Raw genomic sequence first — 18,805 nt, forward strand, 5'->3', positions numbered from 1 at the left:
ATGAGTGGGGAACAAAGCAGACATGCCTGCCCTTTTTCAAGATTTTTTTCTTGCATCTTACAATGATAAAAATATCATTTAGAGTCTTCCTGGAATAAGTTTAAAGAGAAGTACTCATGTCTCATCCACTTAAATACCACATAAAACAAGTAATTCTAATGAAAACCCATAAACGAAGCATCAACAGAAAGAGTAATAAAGAAAAGGTGCAGTTTTCTCTTCTGTGAAGCTTCTGATCTATTTAAAATGTACCTCTTTTGATTATTACTTCCTTTAGGCAAAAATACTCAATTAAGTAAAATCATTAATTAGACAATGTTTGAAAATACTTTGAAGAGGAAGAAAACAACAGCTCCCAATGAGTAACATTATTATTTCTATCTTCCAATTTTTTGTTTTGCAACTAGAAATTTAAGAATTAATCCATATCACTAATTGGAAATTATAACCCAAGGAATAGTGAATTTAAGTGGAAACAAGGGAAATCCATTCAAAGTGGCTTCACCTTTTTTTTTTTTTCCACTTTTTAATTGACCTGTGTATGTTTACAATCCGTTTGGTTGATTGGTGACTAGTATGAAAACTGGCTAGGCAATGATACTACTTCAGAAAAGGAGATTAAGGAGTTTTTGTAATACAAAAGGAACAAATACCATTGGATGATGATTTATGACTTACTGATAACCCGTACTGTAGATCACATCTAAAGTCTTTTTTAAAAAAAATTCTAGGTGGCATATAACAGAAAAGCTCACATTTTAGTAGACATTTATAGAGATCCAGGAAAAATGTATTATCTGATGAAAAGGTAGAATTTTAGTTATTTAGCCTGGGAAATGTAAGATAAATGAAGAGAGACCTGACAGCCATGGGCCAACCTTTGAAGGATTATTGTGTAAGTGAGAGTCACATGTGTGGTTTTGAAAACTAAAGGATGGAAGTTATTGAGGGATTTTCTCACAATTAGAGCTGCCCAACAGTAGGACTGCTGCTTGACGAAGTAAGGAGTTCGCCTTCAGTGAAGGGTTCAGATTCAGGCTGGAAGACCATCTGGTAGGGCTGTCATATGCCAGGGGTGTCTCCACTACCAATCACAGCATGGAGATGGGAGTGGGCTGTGTTAGATGACTTGATAGTTCCTTTTAAACACCGTGAGCTGTCAGAATTTACACTGGAGATGGGATTTCATCAGGGCAGGGAATAGTGGGGGCTGGAGACAGTAGACTCTTTGATAGTTGATTTTCATCTCAAGATTTCTTTGCTTTCCAAGGAAATTGGCAAGGAGGATAAAACCAAAGAGTTCTAGAAGGAAATTCCATTATGTTAGGAAAATTATTTAGTATAAAGACAGTAACTAATTATGGTGCCTTCATAATTTCCAGAGACACACAAAGCAAGTTTAAGTTGTCTTTAGATCCTTTTGAGCTGTGTTTCTCTCTCTCTCCTACAAGTTTACCTTTTGTCGCACTTGTAAATTCCCATCTAAAGCTTTCCTACCACCCCACCAGGTCTGTCCAAGAACCAGATGTCCTCAAATCCCACCTTTCTTAATTGCATTAGGCAGAATCCAAAGACGTAACCCCAAGACATTCATCCCAGTTTACTAAATTAAACACTAATCTAGGTATTGCTGTGAAGGGATTTTGCATATGGAATTAAATTGTGAATCACCTGACCTTAAAATAGACAGATCATTCCAGGTCATCTGGGTGGGCCAAATGAAATCACATGATTTGTTAAAAATAGAGCTGTCCCGCAGCATGAAGAGGAAGTCATAGAGATTTGGCATAAGGGGAGATCAGGGAGATTAAAAGCATGAGAAAGGGCCAACCCTGTGGCGCACTCGGGAGAGTGCAGCTTCCGCCGCGGGTTCGGATCCTATATAGGGATGGCCGGTGCCCTCACTGGCTGAGTGTGGTACGGCCGGTCTCAAAAAGGACGGAAAAATTCTCTCAAGGTCTTGAGAGAATTATATTAAGTGAAACAAGTCAGGCACAGAAAGAGAAATACCACATGTTCTCACTTATTGGAGGGAGCTAAAAATTAATATATAAATTCACACACACACATACACACACACACACACAAACCGGGGGGGGGGGGGGGAAGAAGATATAACAACCACAATTATTTGAAGTTGATACAACAAGCAAACAGAAAGGACATTGTTGGGGGGGAGGGGGGAGGGAGAAGGGAGGGAGGTTTTGGTGATGGGGAGCAATAATCAGCTACAATGTATATCGACAAAATAAAATTTAAAAAAAATAAAATAAAAAAATTCTTGTTGTAAAAAAATAAATAAATTAAAAAAAAAAAGGACGGAAAAAAAAAAAAAAAAAAAAAAAAAGCATGAGAAAGACTCGACCCACTGTGGCTGACTTTGAAGACAGAGGAAGAGGCACACAAATCATGGAATATGGACAGCCTAAAGAAGTTGAGAATAACCCCCAGCTAATAGCTAGCAAGGAAACAGAACCTTAGTCCTACAATTGCATGGAACTCTGCCAACACCCCAAATGAGTTTAGAAGAAGATTCATTTACAGAGCCTACAGAAAGGAATATAAATGTATGGACAGCTTGATTTCAGCCTTTATAGTCATTTGTTACAGCTGCAATAGAAAACTAATAAGGCAATAAAATAGCACTGTCTGTGGTCCTTCCTAGTCTTTAGAAGAAAAACTTCAAAAAAATTTATTAATGTGATTTACATAATGACTAAATTGTGTTAACCTTTCAGGAGTTTGTTTTTTCAAAAAAAGGGCCCATTAGTCAAAATGATGTTTCTAATGGTGGAGTGCACAGGTGGAGTGAAAATAACAGGTGGGACCTTCCTGGTACTGCTTTCTTACTCAGGTTTCCGTGAATCTTGGTCCACACCATGGCATCCCATATCATTCTCATCTCTACCGACCAGGTGCAAGTATACACACACACACACAAGCACACCACAGAAAATCAAAGCTTCTGAAAAGTGCAGTCTTAAAGCCTATTGACCACTTAGTTTGATAAAGGAAATAGACTTATTTACATAATGATTCCCTTCAGAGTTGTGGCCCTTACAATGGGCAAAACTTGCTGATGAGAAATGTGTATGTTCCTTGAAACTGGTGGAGCCTTGCCCACCCTTACTGGTCAGAATCTTAAATGTGACTGTTTGCATGGTGCTGGCACATATATGTAGAGTGTCACAATCAATACAGTTAATGTTACTTGTTTGTATTTGTTTTTCCATAATCCTCTCATTTTAAGATTACTTATCCAGTTACCTGACTCTGGTTCTATGTGGAAACCTTTTTGAACATTTTGACTGAGTTAACTATTATGTCCATTAATCCATTGAACCAAAGTTAAAAAAAATCTATTGCTAAACTTTTTAGATTAGCTAGACAAAGATATTTAATGAATCAAAAGCCTTTTAAAGCTTAAATTTTATAGGCATTTTTTTTCACAATAGTCAAGTAAATATCATGTAAAGACAGCTTAAAATAAACTTCATTCTCATTCCATGACAATGATAAGCCACCGTAACTTTCCATTAAGTTTCTTCTTTGTCTAATTTAAAGAGTTGATGTGACATCTTAATATAATTTGAAAGTTTCAACTTTTTCTCAAAACTGGTAGCAAAAACTAAGTGTTAAGTTCCGTGTTTTGTCTTTATTAGGTGATGGAGGGGGAACACTGATGGTATGGTCACAATTTCTAGTTTCCAGGATTTTTAGTGTACTGAGGTAGATGATCTTACATTTTATGCAACATGAAATAACCATACTCACCTTATTAAACTGTTTGTCAAAAATTTCTAATTTCAAAGAAAGCTGGGCAGAGTGAAATGTGACTTCTATTAACCTATTGCCTCAAGGTTGTGATCTCTATCTGGTAAATGGAAATTTCTACCTCCCTTGGTCAAGATGAATAGCAAATTCAGAAACTTTTATTTTTTAACAAAGGCTTTGAAAATGCAGATCTTTGCTATTGAAAAGATAGTCAAAGTACAAGGCAGTATGTAGTGCTCTTAGGTACACAGACCATATGAGCCCTGGAAGAACATTGATGAAATATGTTAATATGAGCAGAAATAAAGTTCCCAGAGGAGCTTGTGCGAGGGAAGACATTGGCCAATCAGGGAAGAAGCCAAGCCATTCTAGTGGGATTAGAGAAGAGAAGAGATGTAAGGTTACGAAGATGAGTTGGGAGGACATTAGGAGACCAGAGTCATTTTTGCCAGCTTTTGGAGCTCCTCCATGACCCGAATTAGGAGCTTGGCCTTTTGCTGTGTGTAGGAGGCCATGGCTTTTGTGATGTCCCCACCCATCAGTCTCTAGGCCCCCTGCTTGTCCTTCCCCTGCCCCACACCTCTTATCCCTGCCAATCCCGAACGTTTCATGCAATTAAAATCTGATTAAAATGAACCAGGGCAGCCTCAAAGGAGAGATGCAGTCACAAAAGAGCTGTCATCTCAGGGCTTACGTGAACAGGAAGGGGGTAAGGGGGTGCTCTTGCTAAGTGTTTTGGATTAAGGTGCAGCTGTGTTTAAACCTTGATCTACTTTATGTTCAGAGCACTTCACTCATGCTACCACCACTGTGTCCTTTTTACCTGGAACACTGAAAACCACCCAGCCATAACACTAATAGTTATAAAATATGGTGACAACATCAGAGTGATTTCTGCCTCACACCACAGGCAACTTGACCCTAAGCAGGGGGCAAGGGTTTCTGCCTGTAGAATGGGAATGGTCTGAAGGTCAGATTAAGCCATAAACATTGGATATTTCTGTCACAGAAAACCAAGATGATCTCTTGCAGCTTCCTATTCCACCTGAGGTGCCGTGGTTCGTATTAAACGATGTGAGATTAAGCTCTTGTCAGGCAAACTAATGAATTTTGGATTGATTTCTGTCTTCTGCAATGCTACTGACATTTTTGACAGCTATGATTTATAGGGCCTTCATTGGGTCTATTTATGAGAGGAGTTGTTTATATTGCTTGATGGGTAAGTTTTGAATGTTCCCAGTGGGAAATACTGAGGGCCAATGGGATGGCCATCTCAAAGGTGCTCTCTGGCTGTCTGGGGCAGACCTCTTATAAATTTGTAACTAAGAGGTCAGAGAACTAATAAGGGCAGCCTGGCTTGGAAATTGTTTTGGTGACATTTGACCAGTAGAATGGTCCTGGAAAATATATGTCTGCTGCTCAGCTACAAACCCTTAAGGTAAAAATTCTATTTTTGCCATTTTATTTGCCTGTTTCTTTTTTTGAAATAGCATAACTGGTATCTAAAGAGTGGGCAAGAATTTTAGTTTCCCCAAAATGGTGGTAGAAAAACAGTGTAATTCAAAGATTAAAACTCTGCTCTTTTTTCTCTTTAAGACTTCTATAGCTCATTGTAGAATATTTTTCTAACAGGAATGGTTTGAAAGTTTGCAAGTGGATGTGTTGGTGAACCTCCCAGATTTCCCTTCATGATCAAGACACTCATTCCCCCACCTCCAGGGAGTGATAGCTCTTGTTAGCTCATTCATGGGTCCCTTTCTGGAATTTGCCCTCTGCTAGTAGAACTGTTTTTCCTAAGGTTATGTACCCCCTCTGGGTCAATCTGCATTTAATGACTGGTCAAGACTGTGGTAAAAAGCCCCCATTTCTTCAATCCAGGACATCTCTATTGGGCCATCCCAGCTCTGGAACTCCCTATAGGGCCAGCAGAAGCCTCTGTGGCAAGTGCATCGTGGTTCAACTGCTCTTTCTTCTCAGTCCTTTTTATCTCACTCTTTCACCTCTGTATTGTTTCTGAGAGTATTCCTCAGTCAACTTCATGAATGAAAATTTCAACTTACAGTCTGTTTCTTAGGGAATTCAGCCTACAACCAGGCGAGGAAGTTGGGAGAGGGGGTGTCATGGAGGAAGGATGAGCAGGGTTTGGCTACAAATGAGATTTCAGGGAAGAGAAAGGAAGGACACTGAGGATACCTCGGAGGTTCCAAACCTGGGAATCTTGGAGGGTCGCGCTGCTTCAGGGAGAAGGGAATCCTACTTTCATCACCTTTTGAGGCTCATAGCTCAAACTGGTTGTGCAAGAAACCAGCTCCACACCACCTTTGCCGACTGAGAAATACGATATCATGGAGTACCTGGCATTTCACAGATAGATTCTACCTATAATAAAAAATAGAGAGAAGAATAAGGTCATTGTTGGAGAAGCAGTAAACAAAACAGAATAAACATAACTAGTCTTATACATCACATCTTTTGATGTTTCTGAACAGTGGAGAAGTTTGGAAAGATAGGATGTATGATCAGAGTGATATCACTTAAAATATACACAGCATCTATCAGAGCATACACGTGACAAGAAAAATATGACATGCTCTGAAGTCACCAGAACCATCAATAAAACCAATAGGCTGGGTGCTTGCTGCTCATATGTGTTCTGGCAGTGATCATCCTGTAGTTCAGGCAATGTCAGCTCTCATATACCAGGAGCTGGCCTTCTGGAGGTTCAAAGGGACATTCTTTATGTCCTTGGTATACATTAAAGAAGTGGCAATTTATATTAGGACCCTGTTCCCAAGTAATTCCTAGGAATTCCACATTGGTTGCTTATTTTATTCTAAATGTTATAGGCCTTGATTTTATTTCCTTTGTCTGAGCTCAATGTGACATAGCTATTTTATTTTCATTTATCTTTCTCACTGTAATACTGAAAAGATTAAAGTTATAAGATGTCAACTGAAAACTCAACAGCAGGAAAAAATCTCAGGACTATAGAGCAGCAGTCCATTGAAATGCCTTCTCCCAAAATAAGTAGCCACCAAAAATAGTGGCTACAATTTAATAATTCGAGAGTGATTTCCTTTATAATGAATTGTTGGGCTTTGTATTAGTCACAGTTCCTCAGTGAAACAGAACCAATAGGACATGTATACAAATATGTGAGGGGGGATTTATTGGAATTGATTCACGTGATTACAAAGGCTGAGGAGTCCCATGATAGACCGTCTGCAAACTGGATACTCAGTCTAAGTCTGGAATCCTCAGAACCAGACAAGCCTGTGGTGTGATTCTCAGACCATAGAGGTGCTGCTGGTGTAAGTCCTGGAACCCAAAGGCTGAAGAGTCTCGAGTTTGGATGTCCATGGACAGGACAGAAGAGTATATCCCTGCTCCAGCAGAAACAGAGTAAGAGATTTTCCTTTTCCTGTTTTTGTTCTCTCTGAGCCCTCAGTGGATTGGATGGTGCCTGCCTCTATTGAGGGTGGCTTTTTCCCACTTGGTCTGCTCAGCCTTACATGCTAATCTCTTCTGGAAACACACTTACAGACATACCCCAAAATAATGCTTTACCAGGTTTCTAGGTGTTCCTTAATCTAGTCAAGTTGACACCTAAAATTACCTCACAGGCTTTCATTTCTAAAAGGTTAGGGAGTATATATCCCTACCCTGAGTAGGCCTCACATATAAGCCAACTAGGGTGACCTCTGGGGGTATGTTCAGGGGTTTAAATAAGGTTTGTTGTTCCCAAAGTTCGGAAGTTATAAGTTGAGCAGCCTTTACGAGTTAGAATGGGAAGGCTCAGACTCCTCTCTTTCTGGTGTGTCTGATGGGGGCCCAACCTGCTATGTTCATGAGGTGGTGCCACAGAACAGTCTGGCCAGTAACTTTGTCACTGAGGTAGTCAGGAGCAGCAAAGAGTTTGTCAAGGCTTCTTAAACTGTAATGTGCATATGAATTACCTGGGGGTCTTGTTAAAATGTAGGCTCTGCTTCCATCAGTCTGAGCCTGAGAGTCTGTATTTCTAACAAGCTTCCAGGTGATATTAAGACTGCTAGACCACAAGCCACACTTTACCATGCCACAAGCAAAATGTAAGTAATTAAGTAAGTAATAATGGGCTACTTGTTCTCTTTGGCAGACATCTTAGAAATCACTGGTTCGCTCCATCACATTTGAACAGATTGGTTTATCACATTACTGAGCTGTTCTCTGTTCCAGGTCTAAAGTCTCAGGTAGCAGAGAACTGACCACTGAGGAGAAAGAGAAGGAAGTTCTCACATATGAGACAAATAGCATAGTGAGAAAAGAGCACTGATTTAGGAGGCATGGTTCTAGTCCCAGTTCTGCCACTTAACTCACTTTTGATAACCAAAACTGAGCACTTAACTTGAGTTTCATTGAGGGAGAGTAATGACGCCAGCCCAGCCTGCCTCTGATGAGCATTAATTATGTCCTGGAGGAGACAGAGCTAAACGAGTCTACATTGTTCCCATGAATGTTTTGAGACAATTTCTAGCTAGTTAGGATGGGCCTAGGTGGGATACAGAAGTAGAATGTCCTAAGATGTTGGGTGGGGGTGGGGGGTGGTAATTTGCAATTCCTTTCTGTGTCTTCCTGAATCCCACGAGGAGTTCTGTGAGATGGGCACCCTGTGCAGACCAGTCTGTGCAGAGAAGGAGACATGATCTATGAATGCCTGGGGTTCCTACGCTGCCCTTCAGGGAGAAGGCACGAAGACAAATGCAGTTTATTTTCTCCAGCTCAGCATCTCTTTGCATAAGTGCAGGTGGGAGAATGCAAAGGAAAGAATATATTAAATGGGGCAGAATATGCTAAAGTAGGTCAAGGGAGAAAATGAAAGAGAGCATTTTTTCTATTCTCTTCAGAAAATGCTGTTCAAATTAAACCTGTCACAGATCACAAGATCAGGATTGTAAACATTTTTGTTTGTTTGTTTAAGGAAAAACCCTCAGCATTTTGATTATTAGATTAACAACTGACTAAAGATGTGGGTTATGTATTGGGTGAGATGTGTGTTGTGTTGGTTTTGCAGGGAGAGGATGCCTGTGTCTTTAGCCAGGCCAGGTCCTTGGTAAAATGTGCATGTAGGCAAACTGTTTCCAGCAGCTGCACTTTCCTTAATTCCTTCTCCTTTTCCTCACACTCTTTGACAGGCGCCTATTTTTCCTTATTTAAATTAATTCACACTAAATGTTAATGGCATGCCATCTTACCTTTGCTGGGAGTGTTTATATTTGTCTTACTTTCTAAATTTGGACAATAATTTACTTTTACTATGATATTTGCTAATATTCTGAGATGAGTAATACTTATCCCAAAGTACTAAGAATAGACTCTTAGGTACTGCGTTTGGTGAGCACGTTCATTCTGCTGGCCTGAGAATCCTTCTTTCCTAGCACTATAAAATCACCATCTGTGCCCTTCAACGTGAAGGGCTTTCTCGCCTTCATACAAACAAAAAAAGCCCTACCTGCCTTCTTAATAGATCAGAAGAAGGAATACTGTGTAAAACTTTTGGAATTCATACTTAAAAGGCAGTTATATTGTATCAGGTCTGAACCTGCCCATTGGTTTTTCTCTTACTGATCTACATGGTTCCTCCCAGCCCATCCAGGAAGGTGGACAGCTGGACAGCTGGGAAAGGGTCTTATCAGACTCAGAGTGTAAATTTCAAATGAGAAAAGGATATAGTAAATTTCAGTGTAATACGATACACCAACTACAATATTTCTTGCAAATGAGATGGTCACAAAGTAGTACATCTACCATCATGACTCCCTGCCTAATCTGTCTTTATTTTTAGTCTTTGTTCCAGTTTCCTGGAAATTAATAAAGGTGAAATCACCATGGTTCCCTCATATTAAATCTGGAGACTTACGACTAGCATTGGGATAGCTGAAATTGAAATCTTCCTGATGAAGCTTGGGGAGGGGGTGGGCAGGGACTTGAAGATCAATTAAGGCTGAGGGACCCTGCTGGGACTAGAGATTGAGAATATATAGTTTATAGGGCTAGGTTCTAGGATCCTAGATGGGCAAGTGGAAATTAAATCATCAGTTGGAGGAACACAGAGATTTACTGTGGAATCGGATCTGCCTTGATGGATCCTCTATTGCTCTGAGGATAGTTACAACTCAGTAATGGGAAAGCTCAGCTGGGAGCATCTTAAGAGAAAAGTGGTTTTCCCTGGAGGGATTTCTCCTTGCCACATGCAGTCATGAGTAGCAGAAGGATGGTCCCTGCAGGAAGACACATCTCTTGACTACATTTCCTGTAGATGGGAGCATTACCCATGGGTGAGTAACACCAAGTGGTGTGGCTCCGTTGTTACTGTGTGTTCCAGATGGAAGTCTTGAGACCCTTTCCCACTTTGGCTTTTAAAAATATTTTCCTCCCAAGGACATGTCTTTGTAAGTAAAGAGCTATGAGTCATCTTGCTTTAGAACTGGAAGAGAAAATTCACTTGTGCTATAATTAAACAATAATTATTATTCTTTCTCTGAGAAAGAACTCAGGGAGATAAACAACTCCCAGATAAATAAGGTTTAGAGACTGTGGGACAAGACTTTTATTGATTCACAATATATTTCTCTCCCTCTTCCTCCCAAATTAAAAAAAAATGAGAATAATTATTTTTAAAAATGATTTCCTTTTTAAATCTTTTAAAATTGCTATTTTCACTCTATATAAATAGTAATTGCTTTTATGGCCCTTGTGGAGAGGAGGGAGTTGGAATGAGCTGTTGAGAAAAATCTATTCACTCCCTGGGCAGGATCCCTAAGGCACAAAGCAGTATAAGCTGACCTCGCACTTGGTGTGTAGAAGGGGCAAGAGGGCTTGACCAGGATATGAAGACCTGGGCTTTGCCACTTCTTACTTGTATGTAAATTTGAGTGGCAAGTCACTTGATTTCTTGGTGTTTTGTTACTTTACAAATGCTTATAGTTCTTGCCTATCTCACTGTGTTTATCTTAAATGATCTAATATATATCCCAAGTAAAAATGTCAGTAAAATGTGTAGATTGGGGTCACGTAACCTTGAGATTAGAAGCACTCTACAAAAAGAATGTTGGTCCCAAGTGTTTTCATATTTTCCAATTTTCTTAAGCGAGAGGCAAACCAAACCAACCCTGAAATTCCTTCCTGAAAAAGCTTTGAATTGACATTTGTTGAAATACAAGAGATAAGTGAGTCATTGGAAGTTGAAAATAACTCTTGAAGTTTGTATGTCACATGCCACTCTGTCAGCTCTTTCTGAAATGTGGAGATAGGAAGGCATCACTTTTGGGTCAAAACTAGAGTAAATGGCCGCATTCTCCATTGGAGCGTAAGGTAGTAGATTGCAGTGGTTAAGCCAGTGAACTGGAGGGTCAGTCAGTCTGCAACTTACTCATTATCTGGGATAATATTAGAATATCTACCTAATATCCTATAAATAAAATGAGATAGTCCAAGAAAGCGCTTAGCATATTGTCTGACTCATAAAATATACTTGACAAATGGCTTACAGGAATAGTTCTATTAATTTTAGAGAGAATATGTTGCTGATTTCATAGTGCAAATTGAGGGGAATTGAAAAATCCACTGATTCAAGTATTTCCCCTTTCAATATTTCCCAGTGTTTTCTCCTACTCTTTTCTTATTCAAAAGATTTTCATGTATCATTTGACTTTCTGTGGTCAGGTACCATGACTCTTTTGCTTACCAGTATGCACCCAGCCCTTTAGAGTTCACTTGGCACATAGTCACACTGAGTAAATACGCTTAGTAACTTTATAAACACTATGATCCATGTGATCCCATCTCAGACTGATGTCAGAGTTAAAGAAGGGCCTAATCCCAAAATAATGGCAAAATAACTCAATGTGTTTGCATGTATTTCCCCAACAAATGGAAAGAGATGCACTATAGGCTGAATGTTTGTGTCACCCCAAATTCATATATTGAAGCCCTAATGTGATGGTATTGGTAGGTGGGGCTTTTGGGAGGTAATTAGGTTATGAGAGTAGAGCCCCATGATGGCCATACTGTCTTTATAAGAAAAGGAAGAGAGCTAGCACTTTCTCACTGGTCCCTGCCATGTAAGAAACAGGAAAAAGATGGCCATCTGCAAACTAGGGTGCAGGCCCTCACCAGATATTGGATCTGCCAGCACGTTGATCCTGAAATTCTGTCTCCATTCAGAACTGTGAGAAACAATTGTTTCTTGTTTAACTCACTCAGTCTACAGTCTATGGTATTCTGTTCCAGTAGCCTGAACTGGTTAAGACATACAAATTTCACAAGTTATTAAAATGATCATTTTTCTCTCCATTAGCTTCCCTCACAGGAGATAACAACTCTTGTATCTTTCTCAGATTTTTCAAACAGGGCTTCCTTCATTCCTAATGTAATATATCTTTTTATCTCCTCCTCTTTTTTTCCCATTCTGTACATAACTCCCCAGAAGAGCTTGTCTGATGAGGTTAGAACCCTCATTAGAGGATGAGAGAAGTAAAAAACTTCAGGTGCAAAGCAAAACCTTCTTTAATTGGCAGCGAGGGAAAAGCTGGAAAAACCTATAAAATAATTTATTGCTGTTGATTTTCTTAACTAAATAGTTTATTAAATAAAAGAAATACCTTTAATAAACTCTTATGGTTTTATGCCTGGTAGCAACTGTCATCTTTGAAAATTACTTAAAAATTAGTCATTCAGTGCTTTTTGACAGATCTATTTTTGTCCATATATGTTATTTAGATATTCTGTTTCACTTAACATTTGTGTGTTATGTTTTTTTCTTTCCAACTAGTTAATAGATTTTTAAAGATAATTAATTTCACATAAAATACGTAACATGGTGTTTTATACATAGCAAATGCTTACAAATATTTGTGGAAATAATTTGCAAGCCCTATCTAGAAGAAAAATTTTGTCTAAGAGGGGAGATATTCTGAGCCATCATTACTAACTATTAGACTAATAAATTATTTTATCATATACCAGTAAGGAAAGGAGAGGGGCCCGTCAGAGTAACATAAACTGTTTTAGATCGTGTTATTGTTCCAAACAATTTTCTCTTTCCTCTTCCCTGGTGAGAGGATTATAATTTCCCATTCCGCTGGTTTTTTCATATAACTTACTTTGGCTAATGAAATGTAAATGGAAGTGGTATGTTTTACTTCCAAGCAAAACTTAAAAAGACATTGTGGGGTTTCTTTATTGGTCTTTTCTCCCTCCTACCAGCCTGGAATGTTCCATGCGGGGTCTGATCCTTCAGGCTAGCCTCAGGATGAAGGTGTAGGTGGAGCTGAAGCTACCCATCAGATGCTTAATAATACTACTTTAAAAAAATATATATTTTCTAGAGAAAAAGTTGTGCCATGCATCACTTCCTTGGTCTAAGCAAATTTGTTTTACAGAGATGGAACCACAGATAGGCATAGCATTCTCCAACTTCCAGAGATAATCTGGAGTGAAGTCCATTATAAAGCATGTAAATGAAAATAAGACATAATAAAAGTGTTGACTATGTATATATATAATTAAATAAATAAAAAACAGTCCTATAAATTATAAAAATAATTTTTTAGAGAATATTCTATTTCAAGTTACAGAATATATAGAAAGAACTGTAATTACCAATAGATTCTGAAATGAAAAGTAATCAAAGCAGTCAATAATTTTGAGCATAATGATGTATTTTCTTTCATTCCTGAACAATTTTGATTTTTATGAATAATCAGGGAAAAATTTTTAGTTTGGAATTTGTGTAAAGTTTCATAGATCTTTTCATTTGGAGACAAACATATTTTGGTCTTTCACAAGAAGTTCACCAGCCTGCACATGCAAATCATTCACCAAAAATCAGAATAGTACCTGAGACTGAGTAACTTGCCTCAATGCAAATAGTGGAAGGAGAGCAATTAGTATAGCTCCAGACCCAGACAATTGTCAAGTATTTCTGCTCCTGAGCTTCCTTGGGCTTTGGAGGCAGCTTCTGGGCCAGTAGAAGAAACAGCATCATTTAATCTAGCCCAGCTGGTCTCTGGCTGTGGCTCCAGGAGTGCAGAATTATTTCTTTTTCTGTTCTCTGTTCATCTTAACTAACTATAAACCAGGGGAAATAGAATTTTTTCTTTTGGTGGTATCTAATAATAATTACCATAATTATAATTATAATGGCTGATATTTATGAAGCATTTCCCACGGTCCGGCACATTAACCATGATTCCTTTGGTTACAAGTTGATATGAACCTCAACCCAGTTACCCAGACACAAAGGGAAATTTATTACATTGTATAATCAAACATGAGTGAAACAAAGGAGTCAGTGGCTTTGATTATGATTCAGATCAAAGACTGGAAGCTGTTTGGCACTCTCTTCCTTTGTCACTGTCCCTCTGTATATGTTGCCATTTTCCTCCTGTAGAATGGCTTCCTTCACAGGCTGTTTGGAGCTCATATTTTTTGAGCTGGTGGTCAACAATTACTAGTTTGCCTGAGACTTTCCCAATTTTAGTGCTGAAAACCTGCCACTTGGGAAACTCCTCAGTCCTAGGAACAGGCAGACAGTTGGTCACCAGAGATGACAGAGGCTTTTTCCTCAGGCTGCAGTTTAAATAGTTTAATTTGGTCTTCTTTGGGTCATGTGTTCACCCTTGAGGACCAGTCACTGTGGATAGGGAGTAAGGTACCATGGTTAAACCAGCTTAGAACAGGTGTCACCTGGAGGGCACTGATCGCTGAGGAGAGGGAGCCAGGTTGGGTAACATGATAGCGTCTTCCATTCTGGCACTTGCCAGGGAACAAGTGGTAAGCAAACCTATCATTCACTATCCGCTAGAGTTAGACATAAAGCAAAGCACTGCATCAAATTCAGTCCTTACCAAACCTTTGAGAGAAATACTCTCAGTATCTCACTTTTACAGACAGGGGAGCTGAGACTTCAAATGGGCAATGAAACCAACAAGTGAAATCTAAAATACCATCACAATTCTTTTCTGTTTAGCTGATCTTTCAAGTATTAAGTTCTAGTTTTTTGTTGTTTAGTTTTGTTTTTAAGATTATCTCTGACCACTCCACCTCACACTCATCTCTTTCTTCCTTGAGCTCCTTTGCACTAATTTTTATTTTTCGATTACATTTTTGTTATTCATGTTCTTTGTTGCTTAAAGATAGTGTCTTCTCAAAAGTTTCTATTCTAAGTTATTCAAGGGCAAATACCACATGGCTTACCTCTCTAAATACCCTGATTATTAGTTGGTATTCATCCAGTGCTTTAGATCATGATTCTCTGAATTTTTTAAAACCTTGTACCCAGTTTCTTTCAGGGGTGTGTGTGTGTGTGTGTGTGTGTGTGCATTTATTATATTTAGAATGTTGTTGGAATTTAGCTACTTTAAAATTTAAATGATCTTTATTTTTGGCATCATTTTTATTGCTTGGCTTTGGATGTAATGACCATCAAATATTTTTCAAAATGTGTACAACAATTGCAGAAAAATCATGACAGGATAGTAAAATAGAATCAGTACTACTTATTCTGAGGTCAAGCAAAAGAGGGGCATAGTTCAGGTGTGGGATAAAAAGTGCAACTTTGGAAATTATTTAAAGGCTACTTAAAAACACTTAAGTAAAATGTGAAATCTGTGAAAAGGTTTTATGCTAAATGTTTACAGAAATTAGAATATTAAAGGGATATTTGTCGAAAAGTCATTTAGCAGCAAGCTCATTTCCAACCTGCTTACATTTTTTAGTGTCTTATGAATTATTTTTAGATAATGTTTTCTTTTCAAATCTACAAATCAAATGCTTTAAAATAGACTTGTGAAATTTAAAGATGGATGGATTAAAAAAATATAGTAACAATTAATTATCAATTGTTAATTTGGGCCAATTACTTCACTTCTCTGGGTCTCAACTTTGTTTTCTGTAAAGTGGCAATGATGGAGTTGAACTGAAACATCCTAGGGATGTATCTTCCCCCTCTTACAGTCATTGGTTTTATTTTATATATATGATTGGATTCTTATGTACATCATAACTGGATTAAAACATTTACAAGATATTAATCCCTGTTTACTGCAGGCAAACATTACAAAAATAGTTGTTTGGCACTTCAGGCCTTGATTAGATGAAATTTATTGACTTTATCAAATGTGAACTTCAGATAGCCTTACCTGTAATTCAATTAAAAAGTGGTGGTATATTCCATATTCTCATACAGACGAAACCTAAAACCAAAGCAAAAATAATAGGAACAGATTCTATAGGTAAGGATGCTTAATGGACTTTTTGGTTCCATGGTTCATACTTTTGTCTACAGCTTAGGATTGTGGGAATAATTGTTATCTTAATGTATGAAACCAGATATCTTATTTTATTCTGTCCAGAGATGTTTACTTGTAAACAAGTAAACAAGGTGCTAACTTTAGTCTTCAGTTTTGTTTTACCCAGCATATTTCCATATCTTACACAGGTTTAATATTAGATAAAAAAATTTATTGTTCCTGGGAGGGTAAGTCATCAAATTCAGCTTCTTTCATGAGATATAATTTTAAGCTCTCCATAGAGCCTAGTGTAGTGCTAGGACCAGAATATGTACTTTGATTTGGTTGAATCAAAGATGTTCTTTATAACAATATGTCAGGCCTGCCGCTGACATTAGCAGTCTCCGGGGAAGAATACAAATGGAGGATTATATTCCATATGTCCAAATATTCAAAAGATATGTCAAGCTGGTGATTTGTGAAATCTAACACATTCTGCTCTTCTTGGCTAATACATCTTCATAATCACCTGGAATGACAAGTTTGAGTTTATTTAGATACTTGAACACACCCCCTTGGCCTAAGGCCACACCCTTTCTCTTCTTTTCCCAGTCTCTTTCTACACTGTTAGAGATCTTATATGGACATGAGCAAATGACCCAGTTCAAGCTTTACTCATATCCTTGCCACAGCCTCTCTGGAGCTGTTGCTTGGGCCCTAGGGTATCTGTGCCAGTGACTTGATCCATCTTCGGGAGGACAGGCCAGGGAACAGGCTCATGTGCTTAAATTTGGGGGATGCAGACTCCAGGTAGACACATCCCCTTGGGTTTCTGTGGAGGGTGTGGCTTGCTGAGGGCCGGTATGGCTGGAGAGGCATCTCTTACTTGCTTCAGACTCTTTCAGACTATCCTAGAGACCCAAGGAAACCTATAAGAGGAAGCCAGAAGGATAATTAATTTCAAGCTTACTAGGAAGACTCAAGGGCAGAAATGTGCAGGGAAGTGGGACTGAGAACAGAAACTCTCTTTCTCTTGTTGCTGTGCTTCTCTGCTTTAGTCTGTCTCTCTGCAGACAGTCTCTCTGGTCCATGTGGCAGGAAATCTGGGCACAGACTGTTCCCAGCTGTGCTTGTTTTAGTCTTGGCAACCAAAAGGATGCTTTTCTTTCTCATTCTTTAATTTTATGGCAGTGACCTGGCTTTTCTTGGGTCAGGTTTCTTGTCCTCAACAAATCAACTATGGACAGGGAAATGGGGTCCTGTGATCCGCAGAGAATTTCATGACAGATAACAAAAAAGTATTTTATGAAAGAAAACACACTTGGAAAATAAAATTTAAAAGAATGGAAAGTTTTTTTTTCCCCTTAATATATTGTAATTGGAACTATGGGCTAATTCTTATAAGAAAAACAAAAAGAGAATGTGCAACAATCTTGTAAGGTAGTACAATAAACATCCTTGGCTTTACACTTGGCTTTCATATCACCACCATGGAGAAATTTTTTTGAATAAATATTTGAGGGATTAATCAGATTTCTCTGGAAATCATCAAGTCGAAGGTATACCTGTTCCCCAATGTTTATCGCAGCACTCTTTACAATAGCCAAGAGTTGGAACCAGCCCAAATGCCCATCATCAGATGAGTGGATACGGAAAATGTGGTACATCTACACAATGGAATACTACTCAGCTATAAAAACGAATGAAATACTGCCATTTGCAACAACATGGATGGACCTTGAGAGAATTATATTAAGTGAAACAAGTCAGGCACAGAAAGAGAAATACCACATGTTCTCACTTATTGGTGGGAGCTAAAAATTAATATATAAATTCACACACACACACACACACTCACACACACACACACACACACACACACACACACACACAAAAACCGGGGGGGGGAAGAAGATATAACAACCACAATTATTTGAAGTTGATACAACAAGCAAACAGAAAGGACATTGTTGGGGGGGAGGAGGGGAGGGAGAAGGGAGGGAGGTTTTGGTGATGGGGAGCAATAATCAGCCACAATGTATATCGACAAAATAAAATTTAAAAAATAAATAAATAAATAAATAAAATAAAATAAAATAAAATGTTTCATGAAATTTAAAAAAAAAAAAAGATTTCTCAAAGGATCCCCATAATCTTTTGTTATTTAAATAATTCTCTTTTGAGGCATCTTTCCTGTCATTAATTTCTGATTTTTCTTTTTTTTGTTGTTGTTAACTAGTCTAACTCTACTTCATTCTCATTTTAAAGGATTTGTGTGTGTGCTCTAAGCAGTTTCCATTATCACTTTCATAGACCTCATGAAATCTTGAATCTTCCACATAATCTGTGATTTCACTTTGCAGTCTTTTTGCATTTCATATTCATATGTTTATTCACTGCAAATAAACAAGAGACAACTGCCAGAGTTGTGGTCCAGAAAGGATGGATGAATAGAGGTTAGGATTAAGAAATGCAGGAAGGTAGAAGGAGCTAATTATGTAGGTAGCTGGCTTATTAGTAAATACCTTTATGTTTTAAAGAATTTTGCTTCCCTGTAAAATCTCCTAGCTATGGGAGTCAGATAATACATTTTCAGAAAATGAGGACCCTTGAATAACACAGAGATTAAGAGTGAAGTATTGGGGGTCTTACACTTTAGTGTATGGCTCTGCCAATCATTTGTGATTTCTTTGTGCTCGAGAAACTTCTCCTCTCCTGTCTGTAGTTTCCTTATCTATAAAATAAGGTCAACGATCTTCTCA

This window comes from Cynocephalus volans, chromosome 13, assembly GCF_027409185.1.
Source record: "Cynocephalus volans isolate mCynVol1 chromosome 13, mCynVol1.pri, whole genome shotgun sequence".
In the NCBI taxonomy this organism is placed as follows: domain Eukaryota; kingdom Metazoa; phylum Chordata; class Mammalia; order Dermoptera; family Cynocephalidae; genus Cynocephalus; species Cynocephalus volans.